This window comes from Monodelphis domestica, chromosome 1, assembly GCF_027887165.1.
Source record: "Monodelphis domestica isolate mMonDom1 chromosome 1, mMonDom1.pri, whole genome shotgun sequence".
Classification (NCBI taxonomy): domain Eukaryota; kingdom Metazoa; phylum Chordata; class Mammalia; order Didelphimorphia; family Didelphidae; genus Monodelphis; species Monodelphis domestica.
The window spans coordinates 384,536,725-384,555,003 of NC_077227.1; the positions used below are offsets into that span (position 1 = coordinate 384,536,725).

The window sequence follows — 18,279 nt, forward strand, 5'->3', positions numbered from 1 at the left end:
GGGGAGGGGATAGGACTGAGGAGAGACTCTAAATGAACACTCTAATGCAAATACCAACAACATGGAAATGGGTTCGAGTCAAGAACACATATGATATACCCAGTGGAATCATGCGTCGGCTATGGGAGAGGTGGTGGGAAGGGGGCGGGGGGAGGAAAAGAAAATGATCTTTGTTTCCAATGAATAATGTTTGGAAATGACCAAATAAAATAATGTTTAAAGTGAAAAAAAAAGTAAGAAGGGTCAACATGATTAACAGTACATTTACAAAGATGAGAATATTTTTTTCTTTTACTACATAACTTGACAAATTCATTCACAGTCAGAGCTCCAGGGGTTTTTTGCTCTGTTAACTATGAGCAAATTACTTCACCCTCCAAGCTTCAGTTTTATTATGTGTAAAGTGGGATTAATATGATCTTGTTTTCTAGAGTTTTTCTAAGGAAAATGTTTCATAAATTTTAAAGCACTACAAACACATGAGTTATCATCATCATCATTGTTATGAGAGTGAGAATCATCTTTATGGGGGCCTTTGTACCTCCTAAGAAACCCTGATGTATTTGATTGTCAGGCCCTCTGAGTAGTAAGTCCAAGGGAATGGTGGTTTATCTTCCACATTCCTGGAAAAGGAAGGACTATTTGTGTCTTTGAATGACAGGAGGTGGAGAAACGTCAATGCTGATCCAAGTTGGTCAAGAAGAGAATATGGTTAGGTCACATGGCAGGCAGAACAGCGAATAGGTGAGTAACCAAAACACTCCACTGGTTTTCTCATCATGATGTCAGAAAGCAAGGAAGGACTTCAGTACATTGGGTGGATTTCCTGTGGTTATCTTATGAGAGGACCTGGACAAGGCCCACAGGATGGGTAGCTATGAGTGGTTCTAGATCTTCATTATGAAGGAACATCCAAATTAATGAGATTCCCAGATCTACTTGAGCACTTGAGTGTTCATATGCCAACTTGGTTTGTATACATAAACACATGTATATATATTACACACACCCACATATACATGTATACACATTTTATATACATATAAACATTTATTTATATTTATACATCGTAACAATTTTTCCAATTGTGGGACTGCCTTCTGAATCAGTGAAACTACAAGGAGAAATAACTTTTTGCGTGTGAGAAAAGAACATCGTTAGACAAAAAGTTATATTACTTTCATGTACTTAAAGTAATTAGAACATGGCCGAAAACAAAGTCATTCTAATGAAGCTGGAGAAACCACTTTAATCCAAAGATTCTTAATCTGGAGTCCATGGGGTCCAAGGATCTGTAGATAAATTTCAGGAGGTCCTCTACCTGAAATTGAGCATTTCTTTCATTTATGAACGTAGACAAAAAACCATTATTCTGAGGAGTTCATAGGCTTTACAAAATTGCTAAAGGGGTTCATGTCATTTGCACACACATACACATATTAATAGCCCCTGTTTTAGAGGATGAGAATGGAGAGGACCTGTAATCCGCCCCCCCGCCCCCCGCCCTCTCTTCCTTCTTTCCTTTCTTCCTTCTGTCTTAGAATTGATACTAAGTCTTGGTTCCAAAGTAGAAGAGTGGTAAGTACTAGATAATTGCTAAGTGACTTGTTCAGGGTCACACAGGTAGGAAGAGTCTGATCCAGATTTGAACCCCAGGACATTTATTTCCAGGCCTGGCTCTCAATCCACTGATCCAGTTAGCTGCTCTATGGACCTGTGATTTCCTTGATACAATAATGAGGAAACTCTTTGTATGAAAGCAGGCAAGCAGTACCCTCCCTGCAGCTCACAGTCTTAGAGAGCTGCATACAGCACTGGAAAAACTAAACAATTTACCCAGGGGTCACGCAGAAAGGAGGTTTTAGAAGCCTGACTCAAACGCCAATCAGTCATACTGAGTCTGAGGTCAGCACTCTATCCATTATAGCAGGCTTCCTCTCCTGGGTGAGACCAATTTATAATTAGCATATCAATTGCTTATAAATTGGTCCATCTAGAGTGCCTAAAAATAATTTGCTCATTTAAGTAGGTTAAATTTGCCCATAAGATTTCCTAACAAGATCATTTTATTTAGCCAACTCTTTCTCAATAGATAATACAATGATATATGCTTCAAGTCAATTCCAGTAGAATTATAAAAGTTCATATTTCAAAAGACCTTTCAAAATACTTTATCTTCTTTGACCTCAGACTGGTTGTGTGAGATGAGATGAGCCATGCAAGTGTTATCAATCCTCTTTATAGATGAGGAAACTGAGGCTCAGAGAGAGGAAGGTATTTGGTGGTGGAGGAGAGATTCAAAACTCAAAGGTCTCTTCCAGATGTGACGTTGTGTTCTTACAATGCTGATGTTCTGTTGTAAGAGTCCTTTTAGCTCTACCCCACTGATCCTAAGATTCTATTTTATAATATTTTAAGTTCCCTTATGTTCCCTTTCAGCTCTGACTTTCTATGTTTGTTCTAAGGTTCTCTCCAATTCCTTGTTCTGTGAACATGAGCATTGCATAGTAGATACTGTGCTAGATTTGGAGTTAGGAAGATCTGGGCTCAAATTCTGTCCCTAATACTTACTAGCTGAGTGGCTCCACACAACCTGCTTAAACGCTCAGTATTTCAGTTTTCTCATCTGCAAAATGGAGACCCAATAAATAACTACAGAACCTCTCACAGGTATGCTGAGAGACTCAAGTGAAATAACAGACAGAAACCACACTGGGAACATGAAAGTAATATATAAATGTCAGCTGTTATCATATTCAAAAGCCCTCTAGCTCTGACAGTCTATGACCCATGTTTGAACATAAGTCAATTCAACAGAGCGTCTATTAACACCTCTTAAATGAAAGCCATTGTGCTAAGTGCTAGGGATACAAAGACAAGAACAAATATCTCTGGAGCTGGAAAAAAGATGCACTACTCCTACATATCTGTGTATATTTGGTGTGTTTATATAGTGCATATGTAAATATATATGTACATATGAATCTATACATGTACAAAATAAAGATATACTACATATATGTATGTAAACACATGCACAAACACATGTGGATGCTTGAATATTGAACATGTGTATACACAGATATTTATACTTAAATATATATACACTATAATATGTAGAGATATTTCTTTGTATAGATATACACAATCATGTGTATACCTACTATTTATATAAATATACACATACATCCATATGCATACATAAATATATATGTGTGTATATATATACATATATATATATTTTTTTTTTAAGCACTCACCTTCTGCCTTAGAATCACTACTGTATAATGGTTCCAAGGCAGAAGAGCAGTAAGGGTTAAGTGACTTGCTCAGGGTCACCCAGCTAGGAAGTGTCTGAGGTCAAATTTGAACCCAGGACCTCCTGTCCACTGAGCCACACCGTTGCCCCTATGTATACATATATTTAAAATATGATGCATTTATAGTGTATATACATATACATGTGTAAATATTTATATATGCATTTTATAAATGTGCACACATCTCTACATGCCTATAATTTGAGGAAGGGGGAGAGTGTTAATAACTGGAAGCCCCAGGATCAGGGAAGAGATGGTTGGTGTCTTAGATGAGATTTGCAGGAAGATAAGGGATCTCAGAAGTGAGATGAGGAAAAGAGTGCATTCTAGGCATGGTGGATGCCGTACAGTTCAAAGAGCAACCAGTAAACCAGTTTGGCTGAAAAATATAGAGTTTATGAAAGGGAATAGGATGAAATTTGGCTGAGAATGACACTGTAGATTCTTAACTTTGGGTTCCAAGTAACCCCCCCTCCCCATCCATCCCAAGGGATCTGGGGATAGATTCCCTGGGGGTCTACATGGGGAAAATCATTATATTTTCACTAACCTCAAAGTGAAATTTCACATTTTCCTTCTATTACCTATAAACATTGTTCAGAAAAGAGATTCAAAGGTTTCACCATTCCGCCAAACGGATTGGTGAAAGAGATAAAGCTTATGGTCTCCTGTGGTAGAGAACCTCAAATGGCTGGCTGAGGGAGTGTGTCTTCCACCCTAGATGCAAAGGACTGACACTGAAGATTTTCTAGCAGGAGAGTGACAGGGGCAGACCTAAACCTCAGGCAAATTATTTTGGCAGCTGTGTGGAGGGAGGATTAGAAAGGAGAGAGAGACAGCCACAGAGAGATCATGTAAAGGGTTATTGTAGCAGTGCAGGTGAGGGGTGATGAAGGCTTGAACTAAGGAAGTCACTGTGTGAAAAGAGAGAAAGAAGAGAGGTGCAGAAATGGCAAAACTTGCCAGGCAGGGAGAGGGAAAATTCAAAGTTGACTGAAGCTACCACCTAACTGAATGGAAGGAGAATGATGCCCAGTGCTTGGCTCAAAGCCTGGAACATAGTAAGCATTTAAAAAGTATTTGTACAATCACCCTAGTGCAATTATCAATGATATGGAAATAGGTCTTGATCAATGACACAAGTAAATTCCAGTGGAATTGCACGTCGGCTACAGGAGGGGGCTATGGGAGGGAAAGAACATAAATCTTGTAACCATGGAAAATTATTCTAATTTAATTAATTAAATAAAACATTTCAATTAAAAAATAAAAATTATTTGTCGATAGACTGACAGACATAGGGAAGTTTGGAAAAGAGAAAGATGTGTATGGAAAAGAGGAGACCCATTTTGAATATCATTTTGCTTTTGTCTTTAGAGTTAGAAGGGACCCCAGAGGCCAATGAGTCCAAGAGCCTCATTTTATAAATAAGAAAAGTAAAACACAAAAAAAGGTAAGTGACTTCTCAGAGTCACACAGCTAGGATGTATCTGAGGTAGTCTTTGAACTTGGGTCTTTCTAATTCCAAGCCCAGGGCTTTCTTCACTGCTCCAAGATCTTGGGAAGAGGTGGTAGAGAGTAGTAGAGAGATTAGGCCAGAGTTTTGACTTAAATATTTGGAGATCTACTTTGTAAGGACCTGGTGAAATTCCTGTATCGTGGGAACAGTTAGGTAACTAGAATTAAGAGCCAGGGCTAGAGAAGAGAGGTCCTAGGTTCAAATATGACCTCAGATACTTCTTAGGTCTATGACCCTGGGCAAGTCATGTAACCCACCTTGCCTAACTCTTATCACCGTTCTGCCTTAGAACCAATATATGGAGTTGACTCTAAGATTTGTAGAAGATAAGGATTAAAAAAAACAACTTTATATTGCAAAATCTCTGTGGTTTCTATCTCAAGATGAAGCACATCTTACATAACTTGTTTCCATAATTTCAACTCTGAAAGCTCTTTTCCAGACCCTAATGTCTAGAATCAGGTTTCCAAAGAGGATCTTTAACACAGAGTATACATTGGGACCCTGTGGCAAGCTTAGTGTTAGAGGCAGGAGGCTGCCCAGCACCCAGCCTCTCTAAGACCCTGCTCCTTGGGGCTCTGGGCATGTTGACTGAGCTTCTAGTCTGTTCAAAATAAGGTGGGATGTGTGAAGCCTTCCTTTTTGGACCCCTCCAGTTTTAATCATGTATTTTCTAGATTTTAAGTTCTCCTCTAACACTTTCATTCTGCATTTTGCCTTTTAAGCTCTTCTCTAGCTCAGGCCTTCTATGTTCTAAGGAAGAAAACTAAACAGAACAGTATAGCCAGAAAATAGCTTTCTTCCAAGCATGAAGCTAATCTGGTTACATAACTTATTTACAAATGACCACTTTCTGATTTTTCAAAGATAGGGCTTTTGAAAAGGCAACATTCTAGCTTGGATTGATTGAACTATTTCACCTTCTCATTTCTCCCTCTTAGAATTCTTAGATCCCTTCAAAGTTAGCTCTAGGGTCACCTCCTGTCAAAAGTATACTTCATCCCTTCTCAAATCATTTTGTATTTTCTCATCTGTTAACATCTGTCTTAAGGGAAATGTTATTGCTGTTATTGAATAATTTCTCAGTTGGGACTGATGCCCCTTGATCCCATTTGGGGCTTTCTTGGCAAAGATGCTGGAGTGCTTTGCCATTTCTTTCTCTGGCTCATTTTGCAGATGAGAAAACTGAGGCCAATGGGGTTAAGTGACTTGCCCAGAGTCCCACAGCTAGTGAGTATCTGAGTCCAGATTCGAACTCAGGAAGATGAGACTTCCTGACTCCATGTCCGATGCCCTATCCAGTGCACTACCTAGCTGCCCCTTTAAGGGGTGAGCCTTTTGTTTTTTCTTTTTACTGTCTTTGTGTTCCTGGCACTTAGTACAAAACAGGTACTTAATAGATGTCTGTGAAATTCAAAGTCATTTCTGGCTCTGACAGTTCATGCTCTTATGTTCTAAGGGCTCTCCAACCTATCCTGTTCCTGCCTTATGGCCCCTTCGAGCTCTCCCATTCTATTTTCTAAGGCTCCACCATTCTGTGGTTTATGCCATCAAATTCTAGCTCTGGCCTAGGATTGGAAGAGCATCACAGCCTGGAGCTGTGGGGAGGGGGAGACTATTCTATTGTTCTATATCAAGTCTGTGCTGGAGGGTGCAGAGTGAGATTTCAATGGCAGACATTGACTTGGAGATGTGATGGAAGCTGTGACTTGGGAGTGTGATATAAACAGTGAAGCTCTTAGCTGAAACACCAGTCAGTGAGACTGACTGGGGAAAACACGGCTATACTCACTCTGTTCAGGGAGCTCCCAGGCTGCTGGGGCCATGGATGGAGATGTGCACGGCAGAGGGCAGGAATACCCTGGGAGCCTCACTCCCCTCAGGGGTGCAGTGGACACTCAGGGCCCCAAGAGTGAAGGGAATAGGAAATCTAAATCTAAATCCCAACAAGTTGGGATCCGTGACATAAGTGGTTCAGATCCAGATGGCGACCATATATTATTGGGCCCATAAAAGTGTGGAATCATACAAATGTTCACCTCACTTTTGTTACTGGTTAGTCATTTCAGCCCTTTGTAACCCCATTTGGGTCTTGACAAAGATATTATTATTTTTTTTAATACCTTTTGTCTTAGAATAAATACTGTGTATTGGCTCCAAGGCAGAAGAGTGGTAAGGGCTAGACAATGGGGGTTAAGTGACTTGCCCAGGGTCACACAACTGGGAAGTATCTGAGGTTACATTTGAACCCAGGACTTCCCATCTCTAGGCCTGGCTCTCAATCCACTGAGCCACCCAGCTGCACCCTTGGCAAAGATACTAGAGTGGTTTAGTATTTCCTTCTCCATAGATGAGCAAACTGAGGCCAACAAGATTAAATTAGATCACTCAAATAATGAGTGTCTGAGGCCAGCTTTGAACTAGGGAATCTTCTTGACTTCAGGGCCAGCACTCTGTCCATTGTGTTATTTACCTGCCTATTCACTCACTACAACTTCCTAAATCCTACTAATTGATCCTGAACAGACATTTCTGGCTTAGAATGCCAGCCTCTTACTTAAGCTTCCCTTCGGTTGCAGTTTATTAGATTTTGGTGCTTTTGAGAAATCCAGATTCCCAACCCTGGCCCATGGATCCATGGATACCTCTTATGGAACATGTTATAATATTCCTTGGTCTGACCTTCACTATCGCTTTTGAGGGAAGCAACATTCTTCTAGTCATCCAAATATGAAACCTTGGTGGTAGCCTCCATTTCACTTTCTGGCTCATTTCAGATAACTAGTCCGATGCCATTCCACATACTCAATCAAATACCACATCTTAAAATTTCTTTCCCTAGAACAGTTCTAAAGTATGTCCCCTGCTCTCCACTCACATAGCCACCACTTTCACCTTTCATCTGGACTATTCCAATAACCTTCTAATTGTTCCACTGATTCAAGCCCCTCTTCCCTATTCTACATCTTCCACGCAGCTTCCAGAATGACTTTCATCAAGCATAGATCTGACCTCTTACCCCTCAGTAAACTCTAGTGGTTTTCTATTGCCTCAAAAATTAAGTATAAATTAATTCATTTGCCATTTAAAGCTCTTCGCAACTTTGTTCCCTACCTTTCCAATCTTCTTACATTCTATAATCCTTCCACAGTTTTTGAGCCACCCAAAATGGCCAACTTGCTGCTTCATCTCCTATCTCTGTATCTTTGTATTGACTGTTTCCCTTGTTTGGAATGTTCTCCCTCCCAAACTTAACTCTTGGAATCCTTGGTTTCCTTTTGGATGAAGCTCAAAAGCTACCATCTCCTTCATGATCCTCTTTCCTGTTCCATTCTCTTCCTCGAGCTCTTAATGTCATACCTTTGAAGATTACCTTCCATTTATTCTATATTTAGCTTGTATATTCAAATTTCTCTATGGTCTCTCCCCAGTTAGAATGTAAACCCCTTGAGAGCAGTGGTTGTTTTCACTTTTTCTTCTTATCTCCAGCATGTAGCCCAGTGCTTGGGATATAAGTATTTTAAGAATTCTTGTCAATGACTTGCTAAATAATGCAAAAAGCACTAGATGTGGCCCCAAACTGTTAAAATTCCAGTCCACTACCAGTATGACTTTGAGCAAGTCACTGAATCCCTCTGTGCCTTATTTTCTTTTTCTATAACATTAGGGAGATGGTCATGAAATCTTAAGATCAGGTCCATGAATTTTTATCTCAATGATATGCTGCCTCTGGTTTGAGTTTGAAGTTAACTTTCTCAAGAGGTGCTTTCTACTCTGCTGCAAATTGTAATCCCAGAGTCTTAGGGCAAAGAGAAGGGGGAAGTGAACTCTGTTTACTTCACTGTTAAACACTTTATTGCTTCACTCAAATTCCTTTCCTCCAGTGATTTTCATGTCATTTGATTACACCACACTCTGCCCCTATCCTTTTATTGATATTAAGTCATTTCATTCATGTTTGAAACTTTGTGACCTCATTTAGGATTTTCTTGGAAAAGATACTGGAGTGGTTTGCCATTTCCTTTTCCAGTTCATTTTACAGATGAGGAAAGTGAGGCCAGTGGTGTAAAGTGAATTGCCTAAGGTCAAATAGCTAGTAAATGTCTGAGGTGGGATTTGAGCTCAGGTCCTCCTTGTTCTAGCCTGAGACACCTAGCTGCCCCATTTTGATCAGCTCTCAGCTCTCAGAACACTCACTTACCTTTCTCAATAGCTTCTAAGCTAAAAGTATTTCTTTCTATCCCCATCCCCTGCTATCATCTTTAGAGACTCTGCTACAGTCAAAAAAGGAGTTACTCGAGGGGATGCCCATCAATTGGGGAATGGCTGAACAAACTATGGTATATGTTGGTGATGGAATACTATTGTGCTAAAAGGAATAATAAAGTGGAGAAGTTCCATGGAGACTGGAACAACCTCCAGGAAGTGATGCAGAGGGAAAGGAGCAGAACCAGGAGAACATTGTACACAGAGACTGATACACTGTGGTACAATCGAACGTAATGGACTTCTCCATTAGTGGCGGTGTAATGTCCCTGAACAACTTGCAGGGATCCAGGAGAAAAAAACACCATTCATAAGCAAAGGATAAACTATGGGAGTGGAAACACCGAGAAAAAGCAACTGCCTGAATACAGAGGTTGAGGGGACATGACAGAGGATAGACTCTAAATGAACACTCTAATGCAAATACTATCAACAAAGCAATGGGTTCAAATCAAGAAAACATCTAATGCCCAGTGGACTTACGCGTTGGCTATGGGGGGTGGGGGGGGGGGAGGAAAAGAAAATTATCTATGTCTTTAACGAATAATGCTTGGAAATGATCAAATAAAATATATTAAAAAAAAAAAAGGAGTTACTTCCCTCTCTCCCTAAACACAAACATTGGTGTCTACCAGCTTCAGTGCTTTTGTTCTTTATACCAGGGATGTTTTCTCTTATGAAATCCCCAGAAATAATGCCCAATAAAATCCTTCCATCAGGGTAGCTAGGTAGCACAGTAGATAGAGTGCCAAGCATGGAGTCTGGAGGTCGTGGGTTCAAATGTGGCCTCAGATACTTTCTAGACCCTGGACAAGTCACTTAACCCTAACTGCCTAACCCTTCCCCTTCTCCCTTAGAACTGATACTGTATACAAGGGAATGACCAGAAGCAAAGGAAATTGGAAATTTGAAGAGATGACTCAGAGGAGAGGAATAGATGCAACTTCAAAACCTTGGGGGATGGGATGGAATTCCAGCCAGGCTCAAAAGCAGTTGGAGGAGAAAAATCAAGGTTCTTCTTGGCTTGGGCTCTTTGGGGGCTGAGAGGGAGAACTACCTTGGCTGGTAAAATACCCAAATCTCTCAATCCTGTTATCTGAGCAGAAGAAAGAAGATCTCCATTCTCAACTGAAGACAATCTTTGGGATAAAGACTCTTTTTTTCCCTTGGGGGAACCCAGAGCTTATTTCTGAAGAAAGATTACCTAGGTCAAACCCTCAAAAGCTAGATAGGGAAGATATCTTAGGGATCTCCTCTTCCCACTGTCCTTTTCCATTACCCTTTCACCTTTTTATATTCAAATAAACTAGATATCTTGATTTAAAATAGAATTTGAATCAGGAGGGGAACTTCAAACCCATCAGTTAAGAAGGAGGCTGAGGGAAAAATAGACTTACCCTTTAATCTGACTGACTGATGGACTCCATTTTGAACAGTTCAGCTTGGGGAAAGGGGACGTGTCACATTGTATTCAATCCCCAAACAGCTGAATATTGGTTCCCCTTTTCAAAGTCCCCCTTGCTAATACAATACTAAGACAGAAGGTAAGCGTTTTTTAAAAAATCCTTCCATTTTTCTTGATGGCCTTCTCCAAGAAGCATTCCCTCACTCTGATTTCTCTATTTTTTTTTTTCAATTCTCTATTTTTTTCAATTATGCCACCATTTCCCCAGTGACCCAGGAACAAAACTTGGGAGTTGTTCTTGATTCCTCTTACCATCCAACTGCCAAATCCTAAAATTGTAAGATTTTAGAATTTAAAGGGATCTAAAAGGTCAGAGGTTTTATTTACATATTATATATACATACTATATAGATTATTTATCATAGGATCATCATGGATTTAGAGCTCTTCATTTCATCAATGAGGAAACTGAGGCACAGAGAGGAAAAGCCATTTGCTCAAGGTCACACAAGTAAATAAGTGGAAAAGTCAGGATGTGAAACAGGATTTCTGGCTGCAAAATTCTACTACATCATTCTGCTTGTTCATTACTTAATGTGGTTCTCCTCTGACTTCTCCTGTATTTCAAGTTCCTTAATAATTTGAATTTAATTTCTTTTTTTCTCATTCCATCTCTATTGATATATGGCACAGTACTTCACACAATACCTTTCTACTTGTATGACTCCAGCCAGGTCACAGTCTATGCTTTATTTTCCTCATCTGTAATAGAAGGATAATAATTCCTTCCTCCCTAAATTGTTATGAGGATCAAATGAGGTGATAATTGAAAGGCACTTAATGGGTACTATGTATTATTAGTTGTGTCTGACTGTTTTTGATCCTGAAGACCACATTGTCCATGAGGTCTTCTTGGTAAAGATGGAATTGGAATGATTTGAAATTTCCTTCTCCAACTGATTAAGGCATTATATAGGTGTGAGCTATTATTATATATACTATGTACTTAATAGATGGTTGTTGAATTTAATAGCATTTCCTCAGATATTATTAGCTCCCCTGAAGTCAAAATCCCTTTTCTCTTCACCAAGAACTATCTTAAATGACTTCTTCTTCTTCTTTACATTCTCCATCCCCAGAGTTCTTTTTCTTCAGGTGTTGGCGTAGCAGCAGAGTTGACATAGTTTTGCTCTCTCTTGGGATGGAATGCAGGAGGTGGGCATTCCTTCTTCTTGTGGGCTCTGCTGAGAGGTTCTGATCTTTGTGTATTTGGAAAATATTTGAAAGTTTCCAGGGCATATGTCTGTGTGCTTATGGGTGTATATATATATATATAAGCAAGAGACCTATGTACCAGGGGAGGGTTTATGAACTACCACAACAGGTCAATTAATCTTGCATGTCTGTTTCATATCATTAGGCACTTCCCCTACAGGAATCTCATTTACCCCCTGAGATTACCAAGAATTACCATCTCAGTATACAGCCATCAAGATGTCATATCAAGTCATATGAATAAGAATGCACTTGTTTAAAATGCTTTTCTCATAGCTACCTAGTAAGGTAAATAAAGTAATTACTCTACTCTTCATTTAGGGATAGAACAAAGTGAGGCTTGATGTGGTTTCTTCAAGGTTACATAGGTAGGGAAGTGGCAGAAGCCAGATTTAATCCTGGGCCTTTTGATGCCACGGCCAGTGTTGTTTGTACCATATTACCTTTACCACAAGCTTTTACTACACCAACTGGGGAAGAGAGTGTAGACTCCCCCAAGGATGGACTATGGATCTATCTGTCTCTTGGCCTTATACAAAGGGGGGCGGTGTGCTCACTCATTCATTATTTAATTTGACGTATATGACCTCAAATCTGCATTCAGAATCTGGCAACAGAGAACAGTTTGGGAACTTGGGAACTACATCTTCTTAGGGTCTAGAAAGGGTCAGAAGGTCTTTGGGTTCAGAGCTGAAAGGGCCTTTGAGATCATCTACCCCGTGGTTCTTAACTTTTTTTGTGTGTGTCATTAATCCCTTTTTGTCAGCCTGGTGAAGCCTATGGACTCCTAAGAATAATGTTTTAAAATACATAAAATACACAAGATTACAAAGGGAACTAATTATAATGAAATACAGTTGCCAAAAAAGATTTTTAAAAGTTCACAGACCCCAGGTTAAGAACCACAGTGAATAGAGTACTGGGCCTGGAATCAAGAAAGATCTGAATTCAAATACAATCCTCAGTCTCTTTGTGTGACCCTGAGCAAGTCACCTAACCTGCCAGCCTCAGCATCTGCCTCCCAGAATTGATGTGAAAATCAAATGAGAAAAATGTATAGTGTTTAGTAAACTGCCTGGCATATAGTAAACGCTTAAGGAATACTTGTTCCTTTCCTCTCCTTCCTCTCATGTAGTCCAATCTTTTCATTTTGCCAAAGGGGAGTTAGGCCCAGAGAGGTTAGGTAACTTACTCAAGGTTGCAGAGGCAGCAGGAGCAGAACTAGGATTCAAACTGAGGTCTCTAACTAAATCCAGTGCTTTTTTTGTATGACTAAACCACAGGGAGGTAACTTGTCCATGGTCGCACAGATAGAACATAAAGTATTTTATATAGCATCTCCCCTAAGGGAGGCAATCATTATTACCACGGGTATCTTAAAGATGTGGAAGCTTAGGCACAGAGAAATTAAGCCATCTGTGAAAAGTCACACAGCTATTTATTAGAGTGGGTAGGAAGATCTAGACCAGCGGTTTCTGGCTCCTAATCCAGTGTCCCTTGCACGATCCGGTGTTGTGAGCTGGTCACCCGGACAGAACCTCGAGGGGATTGATGTTGTTCCTTGGGCGGCCCCAGCAGGAAGACTTAAGCAGTGGATGAGGGTTATTTCTCAGTGCCAGGACTGGCTCCATGGATGCTGTGCCTGCCCCAGAGGTCTGGGACTTGGTACCCCTGACAGTTCTAACAGATGGCCAGTATGTGACGCAATTCTGTCCTATTTGTGGAGAGCAGGTTGGGAACAGAGAATCTGTAATCCTAAGGGATTCTGTCAGGCCTTCCTCACTAGAGAAATGCATATCCACTGCTGTTTGCCAGGTTCATCAGCATGTATGCGCCTGGCCAGAGAGTGAGTTTGGCAATGCTGCTAGTGTTTCCTGCCTTGGAAATGTACTTTACATTTGTGACATGGAATGGCCATGTGTCACTGGTCCTTCAGGAACAAACAAGAGGCATGCACTGAAGCTAGAGCAGGAGAAATATAAGGCAAGCATAATAAAGAAGCAGAAAGGCCTTAAGAATATGGGACCACATTTCACTGAGTTGTTCATTCATTCATTGAATCATAAATAAATAAATGAAAAACATATTTATTAAATACTGTTTATGTTCCAGGCACTGGGCTAGGCAAAGATGAAAAACCAAGATGGTCTCTTCCCTTAAAGAGCTTATATTGTAGTAGGGAAAAAAGAACACATAAAATGGAGCGGGATGTTTTGGTCAGGGAAGTCAAAGGGATAATCATTGGAGTCACAGAGTATTGGAATGGCGTGTCCTTTCCCAGAATTATGGTATTAATTTAATGATTATTTATGGTGTGAAGATGTCTAGGGAGCAGCAGCATGATGGAAATGGAACAGAGTATAAGAAACAGTGAAAATTCTCCAGTTAGAAGTGTTATAAGCAAGAGAGGGTTATAGCATGAGAGGATGGTCTGCAGGGGACAGATGCAGAGATTGGAGGCATGAGACTAAACGGGAAAGAATTCTGGAATGTTGGAAAAGAAGGTTGAGCTGAAAAACTGAGAAGCAGTTAGTCTTTCTGGAGTTTGCTGATTGCAAGCATCTGGGAGGCTTTGTTGCCAAGCTACCTGGTGGATTACCTTTACCTGTCTGTTAATGTTAAGACCTATGATTCCTGAGAAGAAGATCCTTGAACTGAAGCTAGCCTGACTCAATATCCAGTCAAGAGCAGCTGTTAGTGAGTGAGATCTGAGTCCATCCAGACTTGGGATCTTTCCCTGGGCCCTGCTAAGCTTACCACAGACCATTACCCTTTTATACTAACTAAGGGGGGGGGGTTAGTGCAGAATTAGCTAGAATGGGGACTGGGAATTTTAGGTAATTGAGGTGAGGGTTAGAGTAGACCATCAACTCTGTGAAGACTCTCCTCAAGGAGACATTTAGATCCTTGGAACTTTAGTTAGATGAAATTAGTGTTAATGTTATCCTATTTCCCTTCCAACCTTTCCCCATTTGATTAAAAAACAACAACAACAACAACAAACCAAAAAACCAAAACCTTTCCCCAGTTACTGAGTGGTCTGTGTGTTAATCTCACTGTTGGCTTTCAACCCACAGTGTAAGATCTTGTTTCTGGCCCAACTCAATCCATCTTATCCCATCCCCCCAAACCACCCTTAAAACAGAAGTCCAGGAGCCCCAAGATGGGAGGTGGAGTGCCTGGTGCGTAACTAGTTAGTATCTAGTATGTGCCCTGGATTGTGCTAGCTGCTGGGAAATCATATTCATCTTGGGACACACAGTCCCTGCCCTTATGGAGTTTACAATATAGTAATATGGTGGTTGCTTATCTATTCAGGGATGATTAGGTGCAGATGGATAGGCAAATTAAATAGGAAAGTAAAACTGGTATTCAGAAAGAGTCAAGAGATTTGAGTCATGTCGTAGCTTTTCCTTGAACAAGCTGTGTGACTTTGGATTAGCCACTTTTCATCTCTGGGTCTCAGTTTCCTCATCACAAGGGAAACTGAGATGAACAAGAGGTGATCCTGGCCCTTTATAAGTACTCTTGTTTCTGCAGCACATTAAAGTGGACAAAATACTGTATTTACAGCACTCCTGTGATTCAGGTATTTTTATGACCATCTTACAGATAAGGAAACTGAGGCTTAGAGAGTTTAAGTTATTTGCCCATGGTTACACAGCTAATAAGTGTCAAAGCTGAAAACTGAACCTAGGTCTCCTGATTTCAGGTTTAATATTCTTTCCACTGCATTATTCTGCTTCTTAAGAAACTTGAAATTTAGTAAATAGATAAAATGCAAACATAAATAACTACAGTACAAAATACAACATTCTAAAGTATAAGAGAGATAAAAACACCCCTTTGAGAATAGCAGAGAAAGATGAGAATGGAATCAGGAAAGGTATCACAGACAAGATAACATTTGAGTTGGCCCTTCCATGATCCTTCAGTGATTTTCCCCTTCAAGGTTAGCTCAGCAAAATATATTGCAGCTTTCCCCCATCTTTACTGTTGCCTTCCTTCTATTTGGTCCATCTTGAGGCTTCTTAATTGCTCCACCTTGGGGCCAATTAAATTCAAGTCAGCAGGTAAATACAAGGCCCAAAACTTGGGACAGAGAAACAAAGATAAAAAATGAAAATGCCCCTGACCTTAAAAAGGCTTACAGTCTAGTAGGGAGGCAAGGTAGAAGGGAAAAGGAGAAGGAATGGAAATGTATCAGGAACCCAAATAAGGCTCATTAAAGTGGATTATGATAAGACCAAGAAGAAACAGCAAAGTGTCATAAGAAAGGAGTGGATAAATATTTATTACATTTAATTGAATTGAGGGAGAGATCACTTTCAGCTCTTGGGCAGCCTTTATGAAGAAGATGGGATCTGAGTTTGGCTTTTAGGGGCAGGTGTAAATTGGAGTCTATTCCTTGCTTGAGGAATGGCATGAATAATGGTTATGGGAGACAGAAGGATGGGCAACAAGGGCCAAAGAATATCTTAGTTTGGCTGAAATAGACAATATATTGCTAGGCATGGAGCTGTAATGTGAGAAGAAGCCTTCTTTTATCTATCTATCTATCTATCTATCTATCTATCTATCTATCTATCTATCTATCTATCTATCTATCTATCTACCCTTACTTTCCATCATGGAATCAATACTGTGCATTGGTTCCAAGAAAGAAGAGTGATAAGGCCTAGGCAATTGGGGTTGGCCAGGGTCACACAGCTAGGAAGGAAGTCTTCTTTTTATAGAAGGCTCAAAATACTCCAGTTAACACTTCATTCCCCATCATCCCTCTGCTTAGTTTCAAATCCATGAAAAATATTCCCTAGCTGCCTCTACTCCTCTTTAACTTCCTTTTGGGTATTATTTTCTTCTATTAGACTGTAAGTTCCTTAAGGGAAGGGACTGACTTTCTTTTTAAAAATTTTATTTGTTCCTCCACTACTTAACACAGTGCCTGGCACACATAATAAATCTTTATTAAATTAAATGGAAAAGTTGAAACTAAAAAGGTAATTTGGATACAGATGGCAGGAGAGTCTGAATAGTAAACCTGGTATCTCCACCTCTTGCCTTTCATGAATTGCTTTAAGCCCCAACAAAAATCCCAACTTACTTTACTTTACCCACTATACTTTACTGGGTAGGCAATGGGGAGCCATTAAGGGTTTTTGAGTACAGGAGTGATTCTATCAGAGGAGTTCATTAGAAAGATGACTCCAGTGGTAATGTGGAGGATGGTTTAGAAGGGGGGAAATTAGAGACAGAGAAACTAGGGAGAAGGATATCACAAAAGTTTAGAAGAAAGAGAATCAAGAGCTAAGCTAAACAGAGTTATGAAGGAATACAGAGATTCGCAGAATGATCATTGCTCTTTCTGGGCCTGTTCCCAGTCTAGCATATTCCCAAGCAGAAAGGGCATTTGGGGCAGGTCTTCTGACTCCAAATCCAGTGCTCTTTCCTCAGCAACAAGTTGCATGCCCTTACACTTTTCAGTCCTGATCTTCTACATCCAAGAATTTTTCTGAGAAGTACCATTCAATTTCACTGAGGCTCCTGGAAATCATGTCTAAAATACAGGAACTGCAGGAAGCCAGCAATTGTCTTTGTGTTGTGGGTAACACAGTCACTTGGCCTCATGGACAGAGGCTTTAATAGTTATAACATGTTTACTTCCCCAGCCTCTTTGGCAAGGCATAAAGTGCTAATATATTGTGGAGAAATCCAAGGACCATGAGCTGCCAACTGGCTTCAGCCTGGGAGATTCTGCCTCTCTCCCATTTGATATAAAATGTCAAAGGGAAAAGGGCTCTTAGAACATAGACTTAGGAAAAAAAAAACATAAAACAAAGTTAGAGCTAGAAGTGACTTTGGGCATAAAGCACAGAGTGGCAAAGTTGGAAGGGATATTACAGATGGTTTGATTATTTTTATGATCTTTATCTTATAAATGTGGAAACTTTTTTTTTTCAGAAAACCAAAGTTACCTGTACAAGGTCATACAGCAATACTGGATCTGAGACTAGGACCCAGGTCTTTCTAGTATTTTTTTCTTTTTCCGGTGACACTGGTCTCATTGCTGTTTCATGAGTAAGAGTCCATCTCTCAGTTCTGGGAATTTTCTTCTTTTTAAAAAATCTTTACCTTCCGTCCTAGTAACAACTCTAAGTCAGAAAGGCAAAGAAAGTCTAGGCAGATGGGGTTAAGTGACTTGTTCAGGGTTGCAAGGCTAGGAAGCATCTGAGGCTATATATAAACCCAGATCCTCCTGACGCTAGGTCTTCTCACTAAGCTACCAAGATGCCCCAGTTCTGGGCATTTTCTCTGGCTGTCCCCCATGCCTGAATACATTATCTGCTCATCTCCATCTCCATCTCCTGATGTTTTCCTTTAAGTTCCAACTAAAATCTCAACTTCTATAGAAAATCTTAATTCTAGTGTCTTTCCTCTCTGGGCAGATAGGTGGCTTAGTGGACAGAGTGCTAGACCTGGAGACAGGAAGACTT

General features: G+C 40.2%; 1 protein-coding gene and 1 long non-coding RNA gene across 5 annotated transcripts in view; one reads left to right on the forward strand and one right to left on the reverse strand.

The window, feature by feature from the left end:
* ABLIM3 (actin binding LIM protein family member 3) overlaps positions 1-18,279 on the reverse strand; it is a 192,071-nt gene that overhangs the window by 129,513 nt on the left and 44,279 nt on the right. The window lies entirely within an intron of this gene.
* Positions 14,279-18,279, forward strand: part of LOC103095350 (uncharacterized) — a 30,071-nt gene continuing 26,070 nt past the window's right edge. The window contains exon 1 of the long non-coding RNA XR_001624777.2: positions 14,279-14,482. This is a non-coding gene — a long non-coding RNA (uncharacterized LOC103095350). The remainder of the gene's footprint in view (positions 14,483-18,279) is intronic.